Consider the following 25,128-nt stretch of genomic DNA (forward strand, 5'->3'; position numbering starts at 1 on the left):
CTTAGGAATCCACACTGAAATATCCAGAGAGAAAGGGCCGTGATGTAGGCAACTTACTCTAAAAAGGTTCAGGAAAGGACCTCCCTGGTGGTGCAGTGGTTGAGAATCCACCTGCCAATGCAGGGGACATGGGTTCGAGCCCCGGTCCGGGAAGATCCCACATGCCATGGAGCAGCTAAGCCCGAGAGCCACAACTACTGAGCCTGCGCTCTAGAGTCCGAGAGCCACAACTACTGAGCCTGAGTGCCACAACTACTGAGCCCACATGCCTAGAGCCCGTGCTCCACAACAAGAGAAGCCACCGCAATGAGAAGCCTGCGCTCCACAACGAAGAGTAGCCCCCACTCGCCGCAACTAGAGAAAGCCCATGCGCAGCAACGAAGTCCCAACGCAGTCAAAAATAAATAAATTTAAAAAAAAAAAAAGGTTCAGGAAAAAGAGGGAGAAAGAGGGAGAGAGAGAAAACATAAATGATAAAGCAAATGAGGCAAAATGTTAAAAAAAACTGGATCTGGATAAAGAGTATATGCGTGTTCTGTACTATTCTGGCAACTTTTCTGTAAGTTTGAAATTACTTCCAAATAAAAAGTTTGGAGAGGGACTTCCCTGGCGGTCCAGTGGTTGGGACTTTTTGTCTTCCAATGCAGTGGGTGTGGTTTGATCCCTGGTTGGGGAGCTAAGATCTCACATGCCTCGTGGCCAAAAAAACAAAACATAAAACAGAAGTAATATTGTAACAAATTCAATAAGGACTTAAAACAAAAAGTTTGGAGAAAAAAACAACAACAAAGGGGTCCCTTCCATTAGACAGGGTGGGGTGGGGTGGAGCAGACATGGAGGGTGAATCCAGGGAGGACATTTGTCCTCACATGTCTACACCAGCCCCAAAATTCCAGCCCTGTCAAAATGTCCCTCATAGACACATTTCCTCTCCAATGGGGCCCTCCCCTTTTCTTACTTCTCCACCTCTTTACTCCTTCCTCTACCCAAGATCAGCAATCTTCCAGGAGGCCGCCCTAACAGTACCACAGGACAGAACTGGTTAACCTTTTGGATCTATTCTTATATGTAGTTAATATTTTCTGGAGATGTTCTGACACCTGTTTTGTCCACAAGCCCATACTAACGAGTCAGGTTATATTTTTTAAGCCACAGCCTTCTAGGTGTTTCATGGTATTTCATTTCCACCCCCCCCCCCCCCCCCCCCCCCCCCCCCGCAAATTTGTGGTTAGTCCTATTCATTCTGCCTGACTTTAGGCCTTTAGACCACGTTCATCCCTTCTGAGATCTCATGCAGGCTTTCTAGGGTAGATGCTCTGTTTCCCACACCCCACCACTATCACCACCACCTAACTCCAGAGTAAACCCCCCTGCCCTCCGCTCCCCCCACACAAGCACAGCCTCCCTCCCCAGGTACTATGAGGAGGGGTAGCCACTTTAAATAATGCACCTCGTTAAATAAGGAGCAGCTGATGGAGTCTCTTTAAGCAGCCTCACTGCAGGAAAGGGAATCGGGCAAACCAGCTCATCGCGCAACTTCATTTATTTATTAATTCAGAAATCCTTATATGCATCTTTTATGCACAGGCTACTCAATGCTAAGTGGGTTGGAGTATGAAAGCTGAAGCACAACAGTGGAAATTCTACTGTAGCGTCAAATAGCAGAAGCCTACAAATAATAAGAGCCTCCATTCTGACAGTGCCTTTTACTTAAATGAACTTACTTCAAGTTTATCTCATTATTCATGCATTCCTTCACACGTTCCTTAAACAATTACCCAGTATCTATGTCATGCCACCAGGTACACGCAAAGACCCAAGAGGCAAAGGGCCAAGCTCGGGCCACAGGTGGCTGACATTCTAAGTGATCCTGGATTGGCCCACTAGACACACACTGAGGGCACCAGCCACGACGGAACACCAGAGGAAGTTATTCTAAAGAAGAGAAAATGAGTGAGAATCAGAAAGAAGCTACTGTGGCTTCAGCGCACAAATAAATGTTGTTGTTTCTAAGTACATGGTTTTATATTATAATTTAGAATTATATTAACTTGTTTTTAATTACCTAGGGGACCCTAAGCCTGTCAGTGCTGAGAGCCTCTAAAGATCTTAATCCAGCCAAACAGTAAGTAGAGGTCACAATCCTAAATGCCAACAAGGGTCAAGCAGCCACCTCAAATCAGCGAAGACTCCAGAGCTATTAAGAAAGCAGAACTGGGCTTCCCTGGTTGCGCAGTGGTTGAGAGTCCGCCTGCTGATGCAGGGGACACGGGTTCGTGCCCCGGTCTGGGAAGATCCCACATGCCGCGGAGCGGCTGGGCCCGTGAGCCATGGCCGCTGAGCCTGCGCGTCCGGAGCCTGTGCTCCGCAACGGGAGAGGCCACAACAGTGAGAGGCCCACGTACCACAAAAAAATAATAAATAAAATAATAATAATAATCCCTTTACAGAGAGGAGACCCAGGTAGCCAGAGTTAAGGTCATACAAGTACTAAGGTGCTGTGGCCCAGACCCAGAACACAGATCTCCCAGTTCCTGGTCCTGGTCCTTCTTCCAGACCAGTTGTTCTCAATGGGGCCACCCCTGGGATGGCGGGGGTAAGGGCCTTCTGTCAGCATCATGGTGGGTGGGGAGTACCACAGGTACTTATTAGTGGGGACCTGGAATGCCAGACGCCCTGCAGTTCCCACAACAACCCACAAAAGAACCCACACACACACATAACTTTAGAACATTCCACTAGGCATTCACAGAGGTGAAAAGCCCATTCATAATTATCGGCATCTAGAACCAAACTCCCTTTCTGAAATAAACAGAGGATTTTTGCATGGTTTTAACATATACTGACTCGTCCAGGAATGCCACCGGAGTGCAAGTCGAGGGGATACTGTACTGTGTGTTTGGAACTTTACCAAGAGTGGTCCACCAGCTGGGAAAAAGCCCCAGCGTCACCTCTCCTGGTATTTGAGTCACCCACACAACACACCTGTATCTTGTGGGTATTTGTAGCTGTTACATTCTCAGTGATTCTATGTACAGGTTCAAGCAGCTGACTCCTTCCTTCTGTTTTCTCTGTCGTCGTGCCCAAACAATTACATACTGGAATATGTGATATTGTATTATAATTAACTTTTCCTTTATTTCTCTTAATACAGTTTAGGCATATGGATTTTTTTTTTTAATTTACGTATACAGGTATGTCATATTATCTATGAATTTTATTCGGGGTAATTGGGAGGCATTACAAATAATTGTTCTAATAAAAAGGGGCACCATCCCAGATTGTGGGATGCAAGGGAAACTGCAGTGCTGAGGGAAATGGAGGGGTGAGTAGAATCAGGGTGGCTTCGCATGATCAATCCCCACAGAGTAAATTCAATGGTCTTTTACAGATATTGACATGAAGTTCCTGAACGATGGGTACACGACGTGGTCAACCCATGGGGCTTAAGAGAGCTATTCAATTGGGGACCTTTGGGAAATTTCATGTCCACGATTAATTTAAGTTATACTACACCTCGGCATTTTCCAGCACGTAATGACAATAGGTAGGAGACCACACACCATCTGCAGGGCCCAGGGAAACGACAAATGGTTGAACGTCTGGAGGCAGTGGTGCGTTTAGAAGAAGTCAGAGAACTAGGTGCCAGGCTTGGTCTGGGGAATATCTTCTTAATGCATGAGAAGATGAGTAAACAGTATGTAATAGGTTAAAAAGGCAGGCCAGAAATACTTAGGGCTCCGAATCCGAGAGGGGCTGGTTATTTAATGGGAGGGGAAAGGTGGCCTAAATTCCCATAGGCATGCCCGTCACTGCCAAATAGGGATGAAAGGTTAAAAAAAACCGTGTCCTTCAATCAAGAGGGGATAGCTAACTGATTCATGTGTCCTCCCCATCTGAGGACACCTGGGGACTGGGACAAAAGGAACAGCACAGCCTGCTGGCTTGGATGCTAATGGGAGGCCTGGAAACAGGCTTTCTGAGCCTGGCTCTTCCACTAACCCTCACGACTCCATTACCTCTCCTCTTGGTTTCCTCATCAAAAAAAAAATGAAGAAAACATAATAGAACACTTTCGATTCCAGCACCGCACGTTCTTCTGTTGTTTTCATGTTCTTCCAGGAACATTTGTATGTGTGTGTGTGTGTGTGTATTTTTTTTTTTTCTGCTTTTAATTTTAAAATGTCAGGTCGAAGCAGCCGTAGGGATTAACAAGCAGATTGACTCTCAGATGAGTTACTGCATCCCTTCCCAGAAGGAAGTAGAGGAACCTGGCTCACTTGGGCTCTGAAGAAACATCCAGATGTAGGACATGCATCTAGGAACGAGTTTACAAGTCCCTCTGCAGAGCTGACTCAGCCAGGGGGCCAACAGGGCCCTTCCCCCCACCCCCAATCCCAGGATTAAAGTGACGTACATGCACCCAGCAGTCACTCCCACCGTGAGGACACATCAGTTCATCCCTGAGATGCCATAGCAGCAACAGGGAAGCCTTCTTGGTTTAGGAGTCAAGCAGGGCTGGGACTAGGGTGAGGGAGGAGTGACACTTGCCTCGGCACAAAACTTAAGGAGGTGCCAAGAAAGACTTACTAATCAAGATAAATTATATCATAATGCAATATTTTAAAAAAACAAATTGGAAAACCAAGGCGTGGGCTATCATACTGGAACCAGGGCCAAGATTAGAGCAAGGCCAAGGAGGCGAGGTCACGTGAGGGTCTGTGATGTTAGCACAGTCCCGCATCGCAAGGACCTATCCACCACTTACTGCCAATAGCATCTCTGAAGAAATACCGCACAGAACCACAATCTCTGGTCCCAAACCCTTGGCATTCAGAATTGTTTAGATTTTTTTTAAAAGGTAATGTAGAGCATATCCAGTAGATTACATAATCCCCACAGCAGGGTCTGGGGGCAGCACCCCCAAACACATGCACATTTCTGCAGCCAGATCTATGAATATTCACACTCTGCCTAGTAAAGAGACCACCGGTGGCCTCAGGTTCGTCCAGGTCAGGATTTGCCATCACACGAGTTAAAGAAAAGCCTTTTGGTTTTAGAATGTTTTGAATTTTGAAACTGCAGATAAAAAAGTGTGGGCCTGAATAGCATTACATTACATCTCTTAAAGAAAAAAGGCGGCAGATTGGACCCAAAACTTTTGTTATAAACTTGTACAGAAAAGAGAGCTGCAACGGTCCTCAGCAGTGATCACCCAGAGGAAGGCGATTTCTAAAAGTCAGTCAAGCCCAGAGCAAACTTAAAGCATTTCCCACCAGCCAACCAACCAACTGACATTGTTAAATACTGTGTGTGTGTAAAAGCCTGTACAAAGTCCTGGGCTGTACTGAGACATACTAGACACGGGTCCAGCCCTCAAGAGCTGAAAAGTTAGAGGAGACTGGAAGGTGACCATAAATCATTGAATATTGGAATCTCAAAAGGGCTAATCCACACCCACACTTCAAAAATGATGAAACCGAAGTTCAGAGAGGGTGAAGGCCTTGCACAAGTTAGAAACAGGAAGTGAGTGGCACAGAGAGATCAGACTCAGGTGTGCTAAAACTGCTCTTCACTGCCCTCTGCATAAAAGCACATAATAATTGCCAATTTAGTGAGGAAATGAAAAGAGTCGTAAAAGATCCCAGCGGAAGCGGTTTTGGTCAAACACACCTTTGCAGCAAAGATGGGTTCCGACTTCTACAAGGACTGTAATTTGGGGAGGCAGCAAAGCAGGGGAGGGACCTCCTGGCAGGGAAATAATGAGGTATGGGGCAGGGCGGGCGGGTGCATGGCGGGTGAGTTGGGCACGTGGATTAGGCTCTGGTGAAGGGCACAGAACGAGCTGTTAGAAAAGCAGGTAAAGGCAATGCATAGAGAGTTTAAATGCCAGAGTGAAGAACTTACAATTATGTCCTAAGGCCGCATCTCCCAATCATTTGAGTTCTGCCTTCATGATTTATGGCTGCCCACAACCCTCGTAGGAAGAGGCAGAGCATGGCTATTTAAAGGAGCCCACTCTGGGGTCAGATTCTTTCCATCTGAATCCGGGCTCTGATGCCAACTGTGTGACCTTGGACAAGCTGCTTAACCTCTCTTTGCCTCAGTTTACTCATTTGTAAAATAGAAATAATATAAGTACCTCCCTTGTAAGAGTTACATGAAAGAGTGTTTACTGTCCTGAAAACAGTAACTGGCATTCATTTTAAGTATTCAATAAGTGTTAGTTGTTGTTAATTTAAGTTAAATTTGTAGTTATATATGTACTGTAGCCTTATCCTAAGCTATAATATCCATGAAATCCTGGGCTTCTTGTGACAGCTATGGTTTTGATGATACATAACAAGAGGGTCCATCAAAAGTCTTAACTAAGGCAGTGAATACAACAGGTAGGACGCTCCCAAGCTGGTAAGAGGGCCTCCAAAAGAACCACCCAGGAAATCTGATATCTGACCTTGCAACTGAAAGGACAGGATGGACTGGCATCTGACTATACCTGAGACACACAAGGTGTGAGACAAAAGCTGGCCATCTGCTGTGGGCGGAGCCAAGGGAGCCGGCTGAGCTGGGGGATGGGCCTGCATTCCCAGGTTCACTGCGCCAGAGGATGTGTGATTGTCTCCTTGGGCTAAAGTGGGCCACAAGCAAGTGACGGCTGGCAAGAGATCAGAGCAGGTCTTGTCCAGGAGGGCCACTCGGACAGACAGAAGGACCTTAGCCGGAAGAGGCTGGAGGTGAATCGCGGATTTTAGGGGCTGAGGAGAGAACAGTGATCTAGAATAGTGGATAATTTGCTCTTTTCAAGACAACCAGGAGTAAATGGTCCCAGCAAATGTGGGGGAAGAGTGTCTGAGAAACCCATGAACGTGGCCACGAGAAGAGACTCAGCATTAAGTACCTGCCAAGCCCAGGAAGCTGGGAGCTGGCAGACAACAGTGCTGGCCAAGTAAGCCCTTTCCTGTCCCTCTCAGACCAGTGACAAAGGACTGGATGTATTAAGTACTGAATTGAGACCGTTTGTGACTTAAAGTGACCACAGGACCTCCTACCGCCTAAGAATGACCCAGAAAGTTATGGGGGCTGATTGAGTTTTCCTCCCAGGGCAGGGAAACAACTAATCCCACTGAATCAACATAAAGGTCCAGCAGGAGACAAAATTAAGTCGTGTTAGTGAGTTAAGTCATCCCAATGAGTCATGTTTCTTTACATTCATTAGAAACATAGCTATTAAAATGAAATGTTTGTCCCTTTACCAACTAAAATCATCTCTCAATATTCCCAGTGGTATGGTAACCACCATTAGAAATCACTGCTATAGGGCAATAAGGAACTCAGGAATAAAGCAAGGCAGGTAGGGACAGAAAAGATTGGTTTGGTGGGTTCAATGGGAACTCATTTGCTCCCCAACCTTGCACACGATGAAATTAAAACAGAAGACGTACCAATGGAGAACAGAATCCTTGGACAAATGGCTTGCGCAAAGGGAAATCAAGGCGGCCCAATTTCACGAACAGAAAAGCTGTGATTCCCTGAGTTCCTAGGCTGAGCTCATAGTATGATCTTGCTCTTTTAAGTGGAGCTAGGGCAGCAGAGGGAGATACGTTCTCATTGGCTCTGAGTCGTTCGGAAAGCATCAGCCAACGTCCTCTGGTCCCGGAGCCCTGGAGGATCCTGGACTGAACCAGGCCCTGGCATCTGCTAAATGTAAGTGCAGACTGTAAGACATACACCAAGGCACAACTTCCCTGCTGCCTTCACTTCAAGATACAAGAGGTGTACCTCATCATTTAAGAGATGGCGTGTGTAAGGGGGAACAGACGCCACCTCTCGGCTGCCCCATTTAAACAAATGAGGAATGATACAACCTAGTCCCCCTTCCCAAGAAGGGACTTGCTCCAACTGTATCTTAGTCCCCTAACTTCCAATTTGGCTTCTTTCTCCTTCAACCCCACCTCTGCTCTCCCAGCTGTGACTTCCTCCAACTCCAGACCAGCTGAGTTATCATTTGAGAAAAAACCAAATTATCCAGATTCTACTAGATGACCCAAGCATGATTGCTGGAGGAGGTGTTAGAGAATATCTCTTCCAACATTCTCATTCTACAGACAAGGAAACGAACTCATGTCACATGAGCTGAGACAAGAACCAAACAAAGTCCCCTGACCCCAGCACAACGCTCCATTATACACCGTCATGATAACTCTCAAAGGAGGTCAGCTCCCCTCCCGCAGGCCACCACCTCAATCTTCATTCCTCTTCCACAAACAACTCAAAGTGGTAGGAAAGCCCCAGAGTTAACTTGCCTAGAACAAACAAGGATAAAAGAGTTGAGGACCATCCCGATGAACTGGCCGGTCACCTTTGAATGGAGTAATCAGTGGCCACAAGTACTTCCTCAGAAGAACATGATGGTCCAATGCTTACCGTACTTTGCAGAGTATACCTGGGACCAGGAGTCATAATCAAGGTCTCCACAGCTGGACCATAATGACGGGCAGGGGAAGGCCCAGAAACTAGGTTGGAGGACGAGGCCTGGAGTCAAGAATCTGCTAAGATGAACCACTATGACTAGTGGAAGGAGGGTGACAGAAGGCAAAATGCTGCCCAGACAGCTTATCAAGCAAGAGAAAAATCTGGCATCCAAATGAAATGGGGTTTATGAGATACATCCCTATGCCAAGCAGAAGTCTGGTCCTCTTATAGCAAATCCCAGGCCATCTGGTCTGCTTCCCCAGTGCAGGGTACCGACCCCTCTCTTCCCAAACATTCGTCAGGATATTGTTTTTCAAAGGAGAATCTCAATTTTCGTCTCCTTTTAAGTAGCTGTGTTTAATCCGCACCAGCTCTCCTTCCTATACTTTAACTAACACCACCTCCACTTTACTTCCTCCCCAGCGTTTGTTCCACCACGCAAACCAAGGTTATTGAACACAGTAGCATCAGACAGATCTCAGTTTAAATCCCAATTTGGGCTCTTGCTAGCTGTGTGACATGGGCAGTGACTTTATCCTTTATCGAGTGCTTAGCCCAATGCCTGGCATATAGTCAGTATTCAATAAACAGTGGCTGTCGTCATTATTATTGCTATGTTCACTGAAGCCAGCTGAAGCTCCCTGTGTGGAATTAAATCCCAAAGGGCTGACACGGGCTGTCCAAGGTCACACAAGTGAGTCAGGGAGGGATCCCGGATTTCCTAATTCCGGAAGCCTTCGCCAACCATCAGCTCCTGCACAAACAACAGCGTTGCCCAACAACCTAGAAATCTGGGTCTCTGATCATATCCAAGTACCACAGCTGATGATGTAATAGGTACTCGCCATGTGCTGGAAACTGGGCAGGCTATATGAAAGCTTTAAGGCATCTACAGATCAGCATAGGAAGGTCATCTCCTTGTTTGTGGCAGGCAAAAACACAATTACAAAACGAAAGTCTGGAGCCGCTGCTTATGTTTCCCACTGGTGACAATATTTCTCGTCCATATTTGTTTTCAGAAGGCAGATGAAAGTAAGACCACTGACCTGGCTGCCTTATTCCTGGCTTTAGAAAGGCTTTTTCGATCGGGAATGAGTGGGGGTGTGGGTCCTAGGGACGGAAGACTAAATGGAGTCTGGCCAAGGACAGCTATGAAAAAGAAGATGGGGGCTGGCAGTGGTCCCCACCGTTGCTCCAAAGAACTCCAGAACTCCAGAAAAGAATCCTCTCTTTGTGGCCCTTCAATCTCCTTCTTGGCTGGTATCCCTAGCTCGGGGCTGCTGTCAAGGCCTTAGGAAAACTCAGGGTAAGTGACCTTTCTGATGAAAACGGACCATTCCAGAAACTCACGTGACAGGAGTGCCTCTTAAAAACTGAAAGGAGGGCTTCCCTGGTGGCGCAGTGGCTGAGAGTCCACCTGCCGATGCAGGGGACACGGGTTCGTGCCCTGGTCCGGGAAGATCCCACATGCCGCGGAGTGGCTGGGCCCGTGAGCCATGGCCGCTGAGCCTGCGCGTCCGGAGCCTGTGCTCCACAGCGGGAGAGGCCACAGCGGTGAGAGGCCCGCGTACCGCAAAAAAAAAAAAAAAAAAAAAAAATTGAAAGGAAACAACAAATGAATGAATCAGCTAGAAGGCCTTCGTCATTCAAGTCCAACTACGAAAGCAGTCAGAAATGGCTAATCCAGTGTGTCCTGAATGCAGGGCTTCTGACGTGGAAAGGAATGGCAGAAAGAGCCCTCTCCAATTACGCCCCCGATTTATTAGATCTCCCTATGGTAAGTTAGGATTTAACAATGCAAGTCTTACTTTGTTTTAACTGCCATGCTTCCAGAGGGAGCAGCAAAAAGGAGCAATCTGAGGACCCAAGTTCTGCCCATGTAGACTGTCTGCCCTAATTCCAAGGATGCTGTCCCTCTATAATACCAGCCACACTGAGAGCCAAGAGCCCTCAAAGGATATCAAACTCCCTGCTGGGGAGCAAGCAGAGTAAAGAAAAATGGGGAGCTGGATGTTCAGAAACAGGAATTGGCAATGACTTTGGTTACTCAAGTTGCCAGACTTGATGGTGACCGACCCCAAAGGCAGAAGCACCAACATCCGGGGAGGGTGGAAAGTTACCTTTCAGAGCCATCCTCTGAGGGACCAGGGGGCCAATAGCACTCACTCTGTGACCTCGACCGCACCAAATCTATACATAAAGGAAATGATGTTAAAATGAACATTGAGGACAGCCTTAGGGCGAAGCAGAGTGGAGTTCACACCTGCAGGATGGATGTGAGCCAAGGGAAGGGAGCAGATTCTCTTTTTCATCTGGGAATGGGATAGAAAATGGGATAGGTTCCTTATTCAGCCTCAGTTCTACCTATGGCTGTGAGTTGCAGGGGTGAAAACCCCTTCGTTTTCCTTGAATCATAGCAGCATGGCACGTCCCACAGCTCAAAGTCTGAGGCAAATGTACATTTGAAATCAAACACATAGGTACCTAAAGTCTATCAGTGCATCTTTATCTCATGATGGAAAAGTGTAACCAGTGGATCTCCTCTGGTACTTAACGGTAAACATCCTTAAATCCCAGGAAAGGAAAACTTCCCCGACACAGACGTTCACACACACCACAGCCAGTGTGCTAACCCTTAGTGTGACTCAGTTTCCCTCCATGGAAGCCACAGTCAAAAGTACCACCTCCCAGCCCTCCCCCAGAAATCAGCTTAGACTTTACTTTTCAAATACAAAGCCTCTGACTTCCGAGAGGTGGTGGTGGAGGAAGCAGAACACCTGGTCAGTAAGGCTGAGTTTCTTCTTGCTCAGAGCATCAGTATCCTTTTCGACATTCCCTCCTTAGCCAGGTGTTGCCTCAAAGGGAGCTGAGAGTCTGACAAGTCAGAAATTATCCACACCTTAAAAGGAATGTTCCTGGAACAAAAAATAAAAATAAAAAAAAATAACCCAAACCACCTTGTCTGTAAATTGGGGGTGGGGGAGGAGTGCGGAGGAAAGTAAAGAGATACAAATTTGAAAACAGTCAGGCTGTGCCAGGGTTAGATTTCCCTTCCCTCAAGGACAGCCAGATCTGATACGGCTGCTGATAAGGTCAAGCGGCTTCACTTTACTGCCCTTCCCCAGGTCTCAATTTATAACATCAGCGTCCCCAACATCATCAGAGACCCTTCTGAGAGCTTGGAGGGTGACTGTCACCGACATCCAGGCTGCACACCATCTACCAGAAAAAACCCTACTAGGAAGTAACCTGAAGGTATCCAGAGAGCAGAGGCAGACAGAAAAGCACTTGCTGCCCACAAGTGCCTTTCTGATTAAAAACTTACACTTTTAAAACCAACACTGCGCTTTCCCTATCACAAATGCTGTAATGTAGCCCTTTCCTGCAAAATGACACCTTTCCCTTTAGAAACAGTATGTGAATCTGATACAAGTGAAATTAAACACAGTATAAGGCTCCCTAACTCATTTAACATCTTTCATTCAAGAACCCAAGGCACTTAAGTCACTTTATAAATGTAAAAACTCATGCCTCATCACTTTAAAAGGGGGAGTCGGAGGGAGTATCATTTTCCCATCTATGGTCAGTACATTTGAGTAACAGTCCATGGAAAAGCCCCTCTCTCACCACTGGAGGTGGGGAGGTCAGGCCTCTATACCATTATCCTCAGCTCAGAATAGCTTGGGGATTAACCCAAAGGAGAACTGAGCCATAATCAACCCTGCCCATCTAGAGGGGAAAGGGCCCTAGAAGTGGGGCGGGTGGTGCTCTCCGGTCTAGCACCTGCATCTGACTTCAGCCACAAGGTCCAGGGCCATATAGAGCTATAGCTCAGGGGACTTCATTTTTTCCTGCTATCCTTTACTGCTCCCTCCCTCCTGTACCTTTAAGTGACCAAAGTCAACACTAAATCAGCTTGTAATTTCCCTCCAAGGATGAGATAAATAAGTTGGCCCACTCTCTACTGTCTCCCCAGTTACTCAACTCTGTCCCCAAATATAAAGCCTAGGGGAGAAAGGCCAAGCCTCATCTCAGCCCACCCCTCCATTCCTCTAGGGTGTCCTGGGAGGCCCACCCCTGGCCCAACCACTCACAGCATTAGTTCAGTCACAGGAGCAGACAGGAGAGTCACCCAGCAGTTCAAACCTCCCCCCCCATACACACACACACAATCCAGTGCCTTCTGTCTCCACAGGCAAGCAGATGTAGCACTGCCTTGCAACCAGGGGGAAAACCCGACTCTCAAAGGGCTGTCTTTTCTAAGAGGAAGAAAGGCAATGGGCAGTCCTGCCACAGGATGGAAGCCGGTGGTCACATGCAAGCCAGATCAGAGCTGGAGGCACCTTGTTCTTGGAGACACAAGGTCGGGGACTGGGGACCTGGAAACTGGCCCATTTGTTTTCTAGAGAGAAAGACACTGTATCCCCCATCCCTGCCCCGGGAAGGCTGTTCAGCCCTCCCCTTGACCCCTCTTCCTGGTTACAGCAAAGAGAAAAACCCAGGCCCCCTGATGACCCAAGTCTGAAGGCCGGAATAACAGCTCCTTTGCTACTGGGTGCTGAGAACGCAGGAGAATTGGTAAGCTGAGCCCCCAAGGTTATGCTGGCACAGCTCCCAAGGGTCCTGCTCCTTTCCTCCTGGGAGGGCTCGAAGTGGCATCAGAGCAACCTGCCACCCTAAGCTCTGTACCTGAGGCAAACAAACAAACATACCCCCCAAGGAAACTGTGGAGAAAGAGGGAGACATAGTCCAGGGCAGGAAGGGAAGGGGATCAGTTTCTGACTGGGCACAGAAAGAGGGAAAGGAAGACACCTGGGAAAAAGGCCAATATCGCCTTCCCCTTGCTGTAATGGTCCCCATCCCGGCCCCGCATCTCCCGCAGAGGACCGGAGATCAGGGTGGGCAGATGGAGAGCTGGCAGCCAGGGGGCTGGGAAGGGGAGGACGCCTAGGTGTGCAGTCCACCATCACCTAGTTTTTCTATGCACCCTGGAGAGAGGGTTCATCTTGGCACGGTTCCCTCCCCTTCAGAAAAGTCCTCAGCCTCAAACTCAGGAGGGTCCGTGGTTCCCACTCCCAAGCCTCTCTAGCTTCCACCCAGCCTGACGCCCCCTCCGCTCCCCTGAGGCGGCCTAGGGGATGCTCTCCGCCCGGAGGAAGAGGGGATGTCAACCATCCGCTGCCGGAGATCCCCGGCTGACCCCTTCCCCTCGCATCTCCCCAAGCCCCCTTTGTTTCAGGAGGTGAAAGTTGCCAGCGTGCACCCCCTTCCCCAACACGCCCCCCTGTGCGCCCATCCCCCTCAGGGAATCCAAGCCTGGGCGCACCATCTAATTTGCGGCACGCTCTCGAGCCGGGGCACCGCTTCGAAACCGAAAGCAAAGAGGAAGCGGGATCCGGCAGCGCCCCCAGCCCGGTCGCCCGGTCTTCCCCATCACCGCACCATCGCCCGCGCCCCCCCGCACTCGGCGCTGCCCGCCCCGCGCGGCCACCTCTCCCGGCGGCGGAAAGGCCTCTCTGCGGGCATCGGGGGCACCTACCGGTGCGGGGCCGGGGCCGGGGCCGCGAGCAGGGGCAGGGCAGGGCCGGCCGCCTGCCGGGCGCAGGTGCGGCCGGGAGCGCTGTCTCCCCTGCTCGCTCCCGCTCCTCCTCCCGCGCCGGTGCTCGGGGCGCTCTCCTGCGCCGCCTGCTCCCCGCCCCCAAGCCCGGCGCTCGGGCTCCCCCCGCGCCGAGTTGCCGGCCCTGCCTCCCCCACGCAGCCGGTCCTCCCGCGCGGCGCCTAGTCCCGCATTGTGTGTCGGCCGCCGCGGCGGCGGTGCGGGGGTCGGGGGGCTGTGGCCGCCGCTGCCCGGGCAGAACGAAGCCGGCGACGGCGGCGGCGGCGGCGGCACTCACCCATAGTACGGATGCGGTGCAAACTGCACATGCTCGCGTCTGACAAGCGCTCTGCCTCCGGCCCCGCTTAACTCCTTGCTCGCCCGCTCCCCCGTTCCCCCGCCGGGTCCGCTGCCCGGCCGACCGCACCGCCTCGCGCCGCCGTCAGTCGGCGGCGCCCCGGGCGCCTGGAAGCGCGCCCTCGGTCCGGGCCGCGGCGCAGGTGGCTGCAGTGCAGAGCTCCTCGGCCCTCCCAGCCCCTGCCACCGCGCCTGCGTTTGAGGTGTCTGCAGGAGCCCCGAGGAGAGGACCAGCCGGGACCCCTCAGCTCCCAGCTTGTAGGAGTTGTGTGGACTGCGTGTACAATGTCCACTGTGGGTATCCTGTAGGTCCCAGCTACCTGAGGGCCACGGTCAACGTGGTATTGCAGACCCACTATATGCCAGCATAATGTTCCGTGCCGTCCATTCATTGAAACGGGCCTGCAAGATGAGTTTTATTATCCCCATTTTCAAGATGGAAGAACTGAGCCCTGTGGAAGTTAAGGAATCTACCTAAGGCAGAGCCTGAACGTCCAAGGCCCACAGTTTGGTTTATACCACAAAGATTAAACATAAGATTTTCCTTCTGAAATCAATCTCGATTCTTCTATTGGAAGGTGGAAAATAATGGATGTCATCTAGAAAGCCTGGAGATTTTGGTATGTGGAACTGTGGGAAATCAGTGGCAGAGGGCCCTGCCTTGAGACAGGCCCCTCAGGCGGGTCCTGGGTCCTGCAGAAAGGCTGCGCAGGGAGTAGGAAGACAATGCAACCCCAATCCCTACACCAAGCCTGGGTTTGGCCCTGGGCTCTGCAGCCAAGAGGGAAGGACATTTTTACAATTTCTAGTGCCCCCTGAAGGTATCTTTTTGTAAATAATCCGTCCAGGGGGTGCTCTTTTCTAATTCTCACACAGACCATATGTGTGCCAAGACCTGATCTGTGAGGTCTGATGGCTGCTTCCCTCCTAGCCCTCACCCCCTTTTTGTCATGTGCCACAGTGACAGAGAGCTCTCAGGGGTCCAAGGCAGAACAGAGTCTTCTAAGAAAAGGAACCTGAGGTTCATCCAGCTGGCCTTGCCCCACTCTGGATGAGAAGCTGAGCTGCTGTCCTCCAGTCCGAACCTAATCTGATCCTAAGTCTTGGGTTTCTCAAACCCACAGAGGAAGTGCACAGCCATGTGGTGCCAGTGGCAAGAGCTCTTGGCTTCTCTGAGTTAGTTTCCTCCTCTAAGATGGAGATAATATCGCCTATTTCATAAGTATATTGTGATGACCCAATAGCAATGTATGTAGAGTCCTCAGTACAGTAGGCCTTCAATAACAGGAAAGTGTTTTCTGCTGGGGGTAAAGCAGAGATGGGGAGAAGCGATCAGAGCTACAGTGAAGCATGTGGGCTGTCCTAGAACACTGTCAGAGAGGCAGGAGACAGCCCCCTCCGAGAAACACCTTGGCAAGAAGAGGCTTCAGTAAGTCTGGCAGCAAAGCCCACCTGCTGCAGAGGGACCTCCCTGGTGCCCCCTTGCCTCGGAGGACCAGTTCTGCTCTGGTTCTCAATCTGTGGCTGGCCGCTGATCCTACTCCCTTCTGGCTGGGGGAGGCAGCATTGCTCAGAGGAAAGCACAGCGGTCTGTTAAGGCAGAAGATCTGAATTTGGGATGACTTATCCATTAGGTACTTTGCAGTGCCTAGCACCCACAATATTTTGGGGGCCAGCAAAAATGTTTGAATTTCTTTTGAAATCAGAGGCAAAAAATAAACTTTGAGGTCAAAGAAAATGTTTTCCTATATAATTTTAGTATAGAAGCCATAGTATATAGAAGCCAAGGTGCCAGTTACAGAATCTGAAGAAGGAAGAGTTGGGAACTAAGGCACAAGAGTTGGCATCAGTCACTCTCTCCTGTAACCAGCTCTCCTATGGACTTAACTCCATCATCTGGGTCTTCCTCATTCCCAAATTAAGAATCATTTCTTCCTAATAAAAATTTATATAATGCGTTACAATGGACATATCTTCTCTCTTTGGGTAAGGCAGCTGTTTTTAATCCCCATTCTATAAATGAGGAAATCAAGGCTCAGAGAGATTATATATGGTCAAGGTTATATTGCTAGTAAAGGCAGAATGCAGTTCAAACTTAGGTCTTCTGGCACCCCATCCAAGGTCCTTTCCATCTGCACCTAGAAGATTTCAAATAAGATCAGGTGTGTACAGGACAGAGCTGTCTGTTGCAGAAGCAGACCTAAAAATAGCATCTGTAGCAGCAAGTGAGTCCCCTGGCTTTTCACCCAAAGAATGCTGAGACAAGCATGCGGTGTTCTGGGAATGGATTGGGGCGGGGTGGCCCTGGGTGAAGGTAGGCACCATGATAGTGGTTCCAGTGATTCAAGTATAGATTCAAGGTGGAGGGCCATGGGGCAAACCAAGCCCCACCGCACTAACACACGCCAAAGGACGCCAGCCCTTTGACTTCTTGTCTTATCAGAGCAACTTGGATCTGAGTTCAGACCCCACATCCCAGCCAGATGTCTTGAGGCAGTTTATTTAAGCTTTCTGAGCCTATTTCCTCATCTGCAAAATGGAAATGGTGATAAAACTCAACCCCATGGCTGTTGCAAGCACAAATGAGATGATGCGTGTTAGGACCATAGCACAGTGCCAGGAACACATACGTAGTTTGAATTCCCTGCCACCACAGGCAACTAATGGTCTTTCTCTTCACATTTCTCTTCTACCACTAGGCAGGGAAAAAGACAGTCTTTCAAGTGTCTTTGTGTTTCTAAAGTGCCTTGAATATGTTAGGTTCTTAATCATATTTTCTGAAAGACAGGCAGAACTTTTCTGCCCTTCTACAAAGCAAACCATCCATAAAAGCCGTAGCTCTTGTCCACCATAAGTAGTTTTCTCAATGACTTTCAAGGGGCACCAGAAAAACACTTCTGTATGCTCGTTAGAGAGGACTGGTTCTTTGGGGGTTGCCCTCTGACTACAAGTCAGGAGAGATGTTGCTCCAGAGGGTGATTTCAGTGGAGGGACTGGGCCAGCAGCCAGAGCAGGAAGGACCAGGAAGGAGGGAGCTGGAGCATGGAAGTTGGAGGCCGAGAGAGAACTAGGTATAGTGTGTCCCAGATGCTGTGATAAGAAAGAGAGGAGTGAGGTAGGGGCCGAGGAAGCATTGAAGTCAAAGGCAATCTTGAGCTTGGAATTATTTGGACCAGCTTAACACGAAAATAAGTGGGGTGAGAAAGAACTGGTGTACCCCCAGGGAACCAGTCCTCCAGAAGAGGCACACAGAAATATTTCTGTTCCCTTTGAAACAGAAAGGAAAGAAACTTTCCCATGAAAGTCATCATGAAAATTACTTATGGTGGACAAGTGCTTCTGCTTTATAGATGGTGTGCTTAGTGGAAGGGCAGAAAAGTTCTTGTCTTCCAGAAGATATGGGCATGGTCTTGGCAGTAAGAGAGGAGGTCAAGGTAATCTGCTGGAGTTTGAAAATGGGGGGGGGGAAGGAATCTCTTTATAAAAGCCTTTTCTTGAAATAGGAAGGAAAGAGGCATAAAGAGGCTAAGGAGTATGAACCTGTACCATTTAGGATTCTTTGGTTGCAAGCAACAGAAACTGACTTTAGCTATCTTAAGTCTAAAAGGAATTTATTGGCAGGCTATGATCAGGTGGCTCACAGATTTGGAGGGAATGCGGGCAGAACAGACTTGAAAAGGCTAGGACCAGGACAGCTTTGGGAGTCCAGGGAATGGGAAGTAACTGAGAGCCTCCTCAGGGCCTTGCTGCCGGAACAAAGGGGCTTCAATCTTTTTATCACTTCTGCTCAAGTGTAAGAATCAAATTTGCCTAAGTTCACTCACGCATCCACATCTTGGCCAGGGAAGGGCCAGCAGGATACCCAGAGGTAAGCTCTATCAGCACCCCACATCACAAATGAGAGGTAAGACAGAGAAATCAAAGTGCTGTTACCGTTACCCAAAGGAAAGGAGAGGTTGCTAGGCATCCCCGGAAAAGGGAATGTCCATGGTATGGGGGAAGCAAGTAGCACAGGAAATGTACACCTGACTTGGGGCCCTGTAAAGTTCTCAGCTATGAGAAAAGGTGAAGGGGGAAGCACAGAAGCCTTCAGAAAGTAGCAGGAAGCTCTGAAAAGTACTGGGACAGGAAGGCCTAGACTGTTGATGAAAATCACTGCTCGTGCTGGGGTGAGTATAGAGCTAGAGACAGGCCAACGTTTTAGGGACTTTGCACAGCTGCGAGCTGTGCTCAGGAATGGATGAACAGTGATAGGGAAGCAGGCACAATAGGTTATTAAGGATGTCCTTGAATGTTTATTAAATGCCTCTGAGGAGTGGAAAGTGGTACCAGTGGAGGGGGAAGAGGCATCAGGCCCCAAGGAAATGGTCAAGTTGACTGCAGTTTTATCAGAAGGTTTGCTACCCACATGTCCATGTGGGAAAGGGGTGCATACTTTCACAGAGCTCTCAAAATAATGTATGTTCCTACTTTAGGGATATTTAAAAGTCATGTCCTCTCTCTTTTTTTCAGTCATCAAAAAGAAAACGCAGTGGATAAGAACTATGCAGTATTCATGAACGCCTCGAGCCTGAAAATGAGGAACTCACCATTGTGTGATAATATGAATTCATCCATAAAGCATTACGACATTAACGTGTGTGCAGTAAGGTAGCCTGGAAAATGAGTGCAGGTTCATGAGACTAGCAGTAAATTAAGGGGGAGGGGGAGGCCAATGCTAAAAGAAATCAAAGTGAAAATATGAACATACATTGGAACTACACTACACAGTTGTAAGTGTGAGTTTAACTGTGAAGGTTGTAAATTTGGGGAGGGCTAGAGTTGATTATGAAACTTGGGAATCATGGGGAGAGCCATCCCCATCCGCAGCTGCTCTCATTTCCCACTCAGCAGTCAGCCCAGGTGCTGGGCAAATTTGAAAGAATTTCTGCCCTGGAGATTAGAAACCAAACTCCAAGCTAGTCACCTCCCCTCGTGCCTCCCTTTGCCAGGATACAAGGAGCTTAGTCGTCTGAGGGGGGACAAAGGAGTATTGTTAAGGCGAGCCTGGTTATGAGAAGGCTTTGCAACTAAAAGCTTTTATGCTGCTATCTAAGCCCTTCTGCCTGGGGGACACTGGGTGCCTGTCCCAACTTCACTATATCAGTTCAAAGAGAAATTTCAGCCTGACGCAGTGATTGCAGAAGGATATCTTAGGACTCAGCAACATTAATAGGTTAAGAAATTCTATCACAGCATCTCATCCAAGACCCAATTCCTGGCCCCACTAGGTCCTGAGATGGGTTAGAGTGGGAGAATCTTGCTTTTTGTAGATCTGAGTCAAAAGAGTTGTCCCATAGGAGCTGGCTGAGAAGCAGCCCAGCTTGGGAGGGGGAAATGGGGGTAGGTGGGGCGGTGGTATTGGGATTGTATCACCGAGGGTAGGATAAAATCTGTTTCAATTCTTTTTACCCCCTTTGTCCTAGCCCATCTAGGAGAACTCTGCCACCTTCGGGAAAGTTTGTGTAAGCCTGAGGGGTTGATGATCTCAGGGACTCCATCTTGTCTGGGGAATTAGTTCAGGTGAGGTGTCCTATTAGTCTTAGATGCTAACTGATTAAGAAGTTATATATTTAATGTCTTCTCTTCTCTAGTACTGTGCTGTTGAGAGGACTGGAATCCTGACTTCAAGGAAATTGTTTTTTGTTTTTTGGGTATTTCTTGCGGTACACGGGCCTCTCACTGTTGTGGCCTCTCCCGTTGAGGAGCACAGGCTCCAGACGCGCAGGCTCAGCGGCCATGGCTCACGGGCCCAGCCGCTCCGCGGCATGTGGGATCTTCCCGGGCCGGGGCATGAACCCGTGTCCCCTGCGTCGGCAGGCGGACTCTCAACCACTGCGCCACCAGGGAAGCCCTCAAGGAAACTGTTATTCAATTTAACAACTTTAATGTACCATGCACTGTGCTAAGAATTAGGGTCATAGTGGTGAAAAGATTGAGACCTAAGCATATGGATATGGGAACAATACACAACAGTCTCTAACTCAGTATTACCCGATGCTCCCAGTGACTTAAATTTTGTACCTCCCGTGGAAGGGCATGTGATTATTTGTGTTCTCAGACGGAGCTGTTTCCATGCCAAGCTTTATCTCTACCACACTTGATTTGTAAAGTAAACTCTCAGGCACTGGCTCAAAATTGACTAGTATTTACAAATTTATACACTTCTTTCTGTCAAGAGACTCTTTACCCTTCTTTCTTGTCCACGGCTTAGGTCAAGGGTTTGCTTTCTCTTGTGCCCTTCAGCAAGTACAGACTTGGGAAGGGGTATTGCCATCTTTAGTGGATTTTTCCATATCTGTGAGCAGTAATGTCAGGTATAGAGCTGTGATCTCCCCGGGGAATACAGCAGAGGGGTACAGGGACAGAGAAGGAACAATAGTGGGGTTCCCAATGGAAAAAGGAAGACCACAGAGGGGATAAGTGCTTTGTTCTGGACCTGCATGTCTGTTCAGAGTGCACAGGCTAAGAAGGGAACTGGTTGCTCGAGGCCTCGTCTTGACCTGGTAAGTGCCCTTGTGGGCAGTTGTATGATGGGAGATTAACACTACACCATATCCTGGAGCTTTTACTATTTAAGTCCAAATTCGTGTTGTAGGAAAACATTGGACCCGGTGGGTCCCACCCCCGTCCTAACTGAATGGAACTGGATGATGGCCTGAAACTCTAAGAATGTCAAAGGAAGGTTCACGAGGGTCTCTGGTGCTGCAGTCCAGGATAAACGTGGGTGAGTGTGGAGGAGTGAGAAGGGGTACAGGGAAGGAACAGGGGCTCCAGACTTTCTCCCTGAAATCATCCGCCATGCTGCTCCCGCCCAGAACCTCACAAAGTCAAGCCTCTGGACTACACCCAACTAGCTTCACATTCCTTCTTTCCTCAAGTGGAGACCACGGCTGAATACGACATTTCCCTTGCACTATGTAAAAGGGGCTTGGATTAGAACTAGGCCTAACTTAACTCTGTCCCCAGACTTGTGTCTGTTCCTTCAAGACCTGGACAACTTCCAGACCACAAGAACATGGTGTATAATAGGAATCCAGTTGCTGTCGTGGTCATAGCTTAATTGCTCTGAAGAGGTAACAGGACCCAGGCAATATCAAAAGCATGTGAGTCCCCTCTGATCTCGGCATTGGTCCTCAGCTCGCCCCCTTGCCAAATCCCTGCCCAGGATCTTCACCAGCTGGAGACCGTGAGTTGGCATTAAACTTGAAAGATGGGAAGTTATGAGGGCAAATTCTGGCTCTCCGACTGGCAGATTGTGGCTTTATTGAGTTAGTTGTCAACTTCTCTGAATCTCAGTTTTCTACTTTACTGATGAGATCAATATTTTTAAAACATTTTAATAGCTTTATTAGAAAAATGATTCACATTCCTTAGAAAACATTCACATAATATAAAAAGAACAAAGCAAAAACTAAAAACATTACACCAAATTTCTACACCCAAAGATAATCATTGTTAATATTTGGCGGAAAAAGTCTTCTACCCATATTTACATACATATAGTTTTACATAAAGTCAATTATATTATACATACATACTTTTCTAGAAATTGTTTCACTTGACATTAAGTAATGAATATTTTTCCATGTCAATAAAAATAATTCTTCAACGTAAATATTAATGGCTGCATAGTATTTTATTTTCTAGATGAATTTTAATAACTTATTTACTAGGTTCCAACTGATGGACATTTAGGTTATATCTTTTTGTCTTTACTTTGTTATTATTGCTGCTATAAATATTTGGGGCAACACGGTCTTTTCAAGCATCCTTCTCCTAACAAGAAAAATGTTGAATGATGTAGCTCAAGGAATGACACAAGAATTATAAAACTCTGTCAGTGAGAACAGGAATTTGGAGTGGAGGAAAAGGTCCTAGAAAATTTTTAGTGATCTTTACCTCCATAAATGGTTTCCAATCTTATGTACATTACTACATATGTACATTACTATTCCACTGGCTTGAGTGGCAAGTATATTTAGGGAAATTTCTCATTCCGGATATTCCAGTGGATTTATTTCTTTTTCTAAAATTTAATTAATTAATTTGGTTGCACCGGGTCTTAGTTGCGGCAGACGGGCTCCTTAGTTGGGGCATGCGAACTCTTAGTTGCGGCATGTGCGTGGGATCTAGTTCCCTGACCAGGGATCGAACCTGAGCCCCCTGCACTGGGAGCACAGAGTCTCAACTGCACCACCAGGGAAGTCCCCACCAATGAATTTATTTCAACACTAAGATTTTGCTTCCCAAAAGAATCATGTTCTTCCCAAGAGTGTCTTTGTTCCAGAGATCCTGGGTCCACGTAGGCACAACCCCCTGTGCCCTGCAGGGAAATTCCTGCTTGCAGGTTCAGGCAATTCCAGATGCCATCTGAATGTTTATCCAGTGGCCAATGGGACAATGCATAGTGCTTGGACGGAGCAGCAGTCACGTCTCACTCCCAGAGCAATGTCTGTTGGTTTCCCATCCTAGGAATGGGCGTGTTCTGCTCCATCGCTTACCTCCCTTTTTTTGTTTTTTGTTTTTTGTTTTTTTGCGGTACGCGGGCCTCTCACTGTTGTGGCCTCTTCCGTTGCGGAGCACAGGCTCCGGACGCGCAGGCTCAGCGGCCATGGCTCACGGGCCCAGCCGCTCCGCGGCATGTGGGATCTTCCCGGACCGGGGCACGAACCCGTGTCCCCTGCATCGGCAGGCGGACTCTCAACCACTGCGCCACCAGGGAAGCCCACCTCCCTTCTTATGTACAAGACCTGTCTGTAGGCTCTACCTGATTCCTTTGGGTGGACCCAACTCTGTAAGAAGAAAAGGACTAGTGTTCCCTCTTCTGGACCTGAACCAGGAAATTGAGAACCTAGAAATGTGGATATTCCTTTTTGGAAATGTGCACTGTCCACAGGACCTCTCTGAAAACTCCAAAGCTCACTTTTACATGAGGAAAGCTCCCAATAGGTGGATTCCCTCAGTGCTCTGAGTCAAGCAGTCTGGTTCCAGCTCCGTGTCCCATCACTTTATTTGTGGCGGAGTAAAGATGATTCTTAACGCTCAGCTTGGACTTTGTGCAGAAGAGACTCTTCCTGTGCCCTCCTCTTATGGCACAGTTGGGTGAGAGAGACCTGGAAAAAGTTCCAAGCTGATGATCTGTGCATGCTGGATCCAGGCAGCTGGGAAAAAGGAGAATGTTGTTTCCATCTATCCCTACTTCACCTTAGTCTTTTAATACCACTAAATTCTCCTATCCCCTTCCCTGAAACTATGTAAAGTTGAACAAGGACAAAGGATACAGAGTTTAAAGTCTCCACTTTAGGCAGAGCTTAAAGCTTCGTTAATCACCACTTTTCAAAGTGACCAAAGCCTGCAGCGGTCCGAGGAGAAGGGAGCAGATCTAGCCCTAGGTGTGGCTGGGAGCAAGAATGCTGGGGCTCAGGGTCCTTTAGGAAAATAAGCCATGCCGACCACTAGATGGCGCTGAGCAAGAGCCTCCGACGTCCTGGCGGGTCCTGGGTCACACCCAGGACTCTGAGACGGAAGACAGGTTTGTCATCTGGACTAAACCCCCTTCACAAAAAGGAGTTGGCAACAACAGCTTCCGGTAGGATATGAGCCCTGACGCTTCTGGTAAAAACCCCGAGCCTGAGCACAACGACCAGAAGCACAGGAAGCAAAGGTCTGATTGATCAAAGGAGACCTACTGTTTTCATCCCAAACCACCCAGGTGTGGGGCAAGGGCTGCAACGGCTATGCCTTCTCATTCATTCAGGTATTTCACATCTTCCCTTCTCTGTGAATGCTGGGGTGTTTGCTGGCCCAGTATTACAGCCACCCTGGAAGGCGCCCTGCAGGGGAGCGCGGTATCCCTGAAGCAGAGGGAACGCCAAGCCCTGCCCCACCCCGGTTCATAGGCCTCTTCCAGTCAGGAGAAGCAGATGCTTAGAGGGGAAGCCAAGGGGCTCCCCAGGCTGCTATAGCGCCTGCCACCTGCTTGGAGCTGGTCTCTGCCCAGCCCGTCCTGCCCCCTGATGTGAGCTGCCATTGTTTTCCTCTGTGATGAAAGCTAATGGAGAAATAAGACAGCTGGTTTCAAACCATGATGTTGCAAGTTCTAAAATGATCTAGAATCCCAGTTAGATGACTGGATTTACCAGGTTCTCATTCCCTGAGCTCCATCAGCTCCCAACTCAGCTTCCCTTTCTCCCTCCCTGCCATCTCCTTTTCCCCCTCTCCGCCCCTATCCTACCCAGCCCCCGTCCGCCTGGCTCTCTCTTGCTTGGGGAGCCCACAGCTGCACTGGACAGATCATTTTGCACTGATATATGTTGTCATTACATCAGCTCTACCCTGTGTTCCCCTCTGGGGCCGTTGCTGCTCTCTGAGAAGATCACTGGAGTGTTCGAATATGATGTACGACAAACCAGTCAATACCAGGCACCCTACGGGTCCTAAGGAACCGGGAAATACAGAGCCCTGAGCCTGAATGCATGTTTATTTGGTTTTGTTTTGTTTTTTTGCGGTACGGGGGCCTCTCACTGTTGTGGCCTCTCCCGTTGCGGAACACAGGCTCCAGACGCGCAGGCTCAGCGGCCATGGCTCACGGGCCCAGCCGCTCCGCGGCACGCAGAATCTTCCCGGACCGGGGCACGAAGCCGTGTCCCCTGCATCGGCAG

General features: G+C 48.7%; 1 protein-coding gene across 1 annotated transcript in view; it reads right to left on the reverse strand.

Moving 5' to 3' along the window:
- The window catches only part of TMEM229B (transmembrane protein 229B), a 37,293-nt gene extending 23,223 nt beyond the window's left edge, over nucleotides 1–14,070 (reverse strand). Inside the window, exon 1 of the mRNA XM_029236151.1 lies at nucleotides 14,012–14,070. The gene's annotated coding sequence lies outside the window, so the exon portion shown is untranslated. The remainder of the gene's footprint in view (nucleotides 1–14,011) is intronic.
- Between the last annotated feature and the right edge of the window lie 11,058 nt (nucleotides 14,071–25,128).

The sequence above is a fragment of the Monodon monoceros genome, unplaced genomic scaffold (assembly GCF_005190385.1).
Source record: "Monodon monoceros isolate NGI ecotype Baffin Bay Population unplaced genomic scaffold, NGI_Narwhal_1 Super_Scaffold_21, whole genome shotgun sequence".
NCBI lineage: Eukaryota > Metazoa > Chordata > Mammalia > Artiodactyla > Monodontidae > Monodon > Monodon monoceros.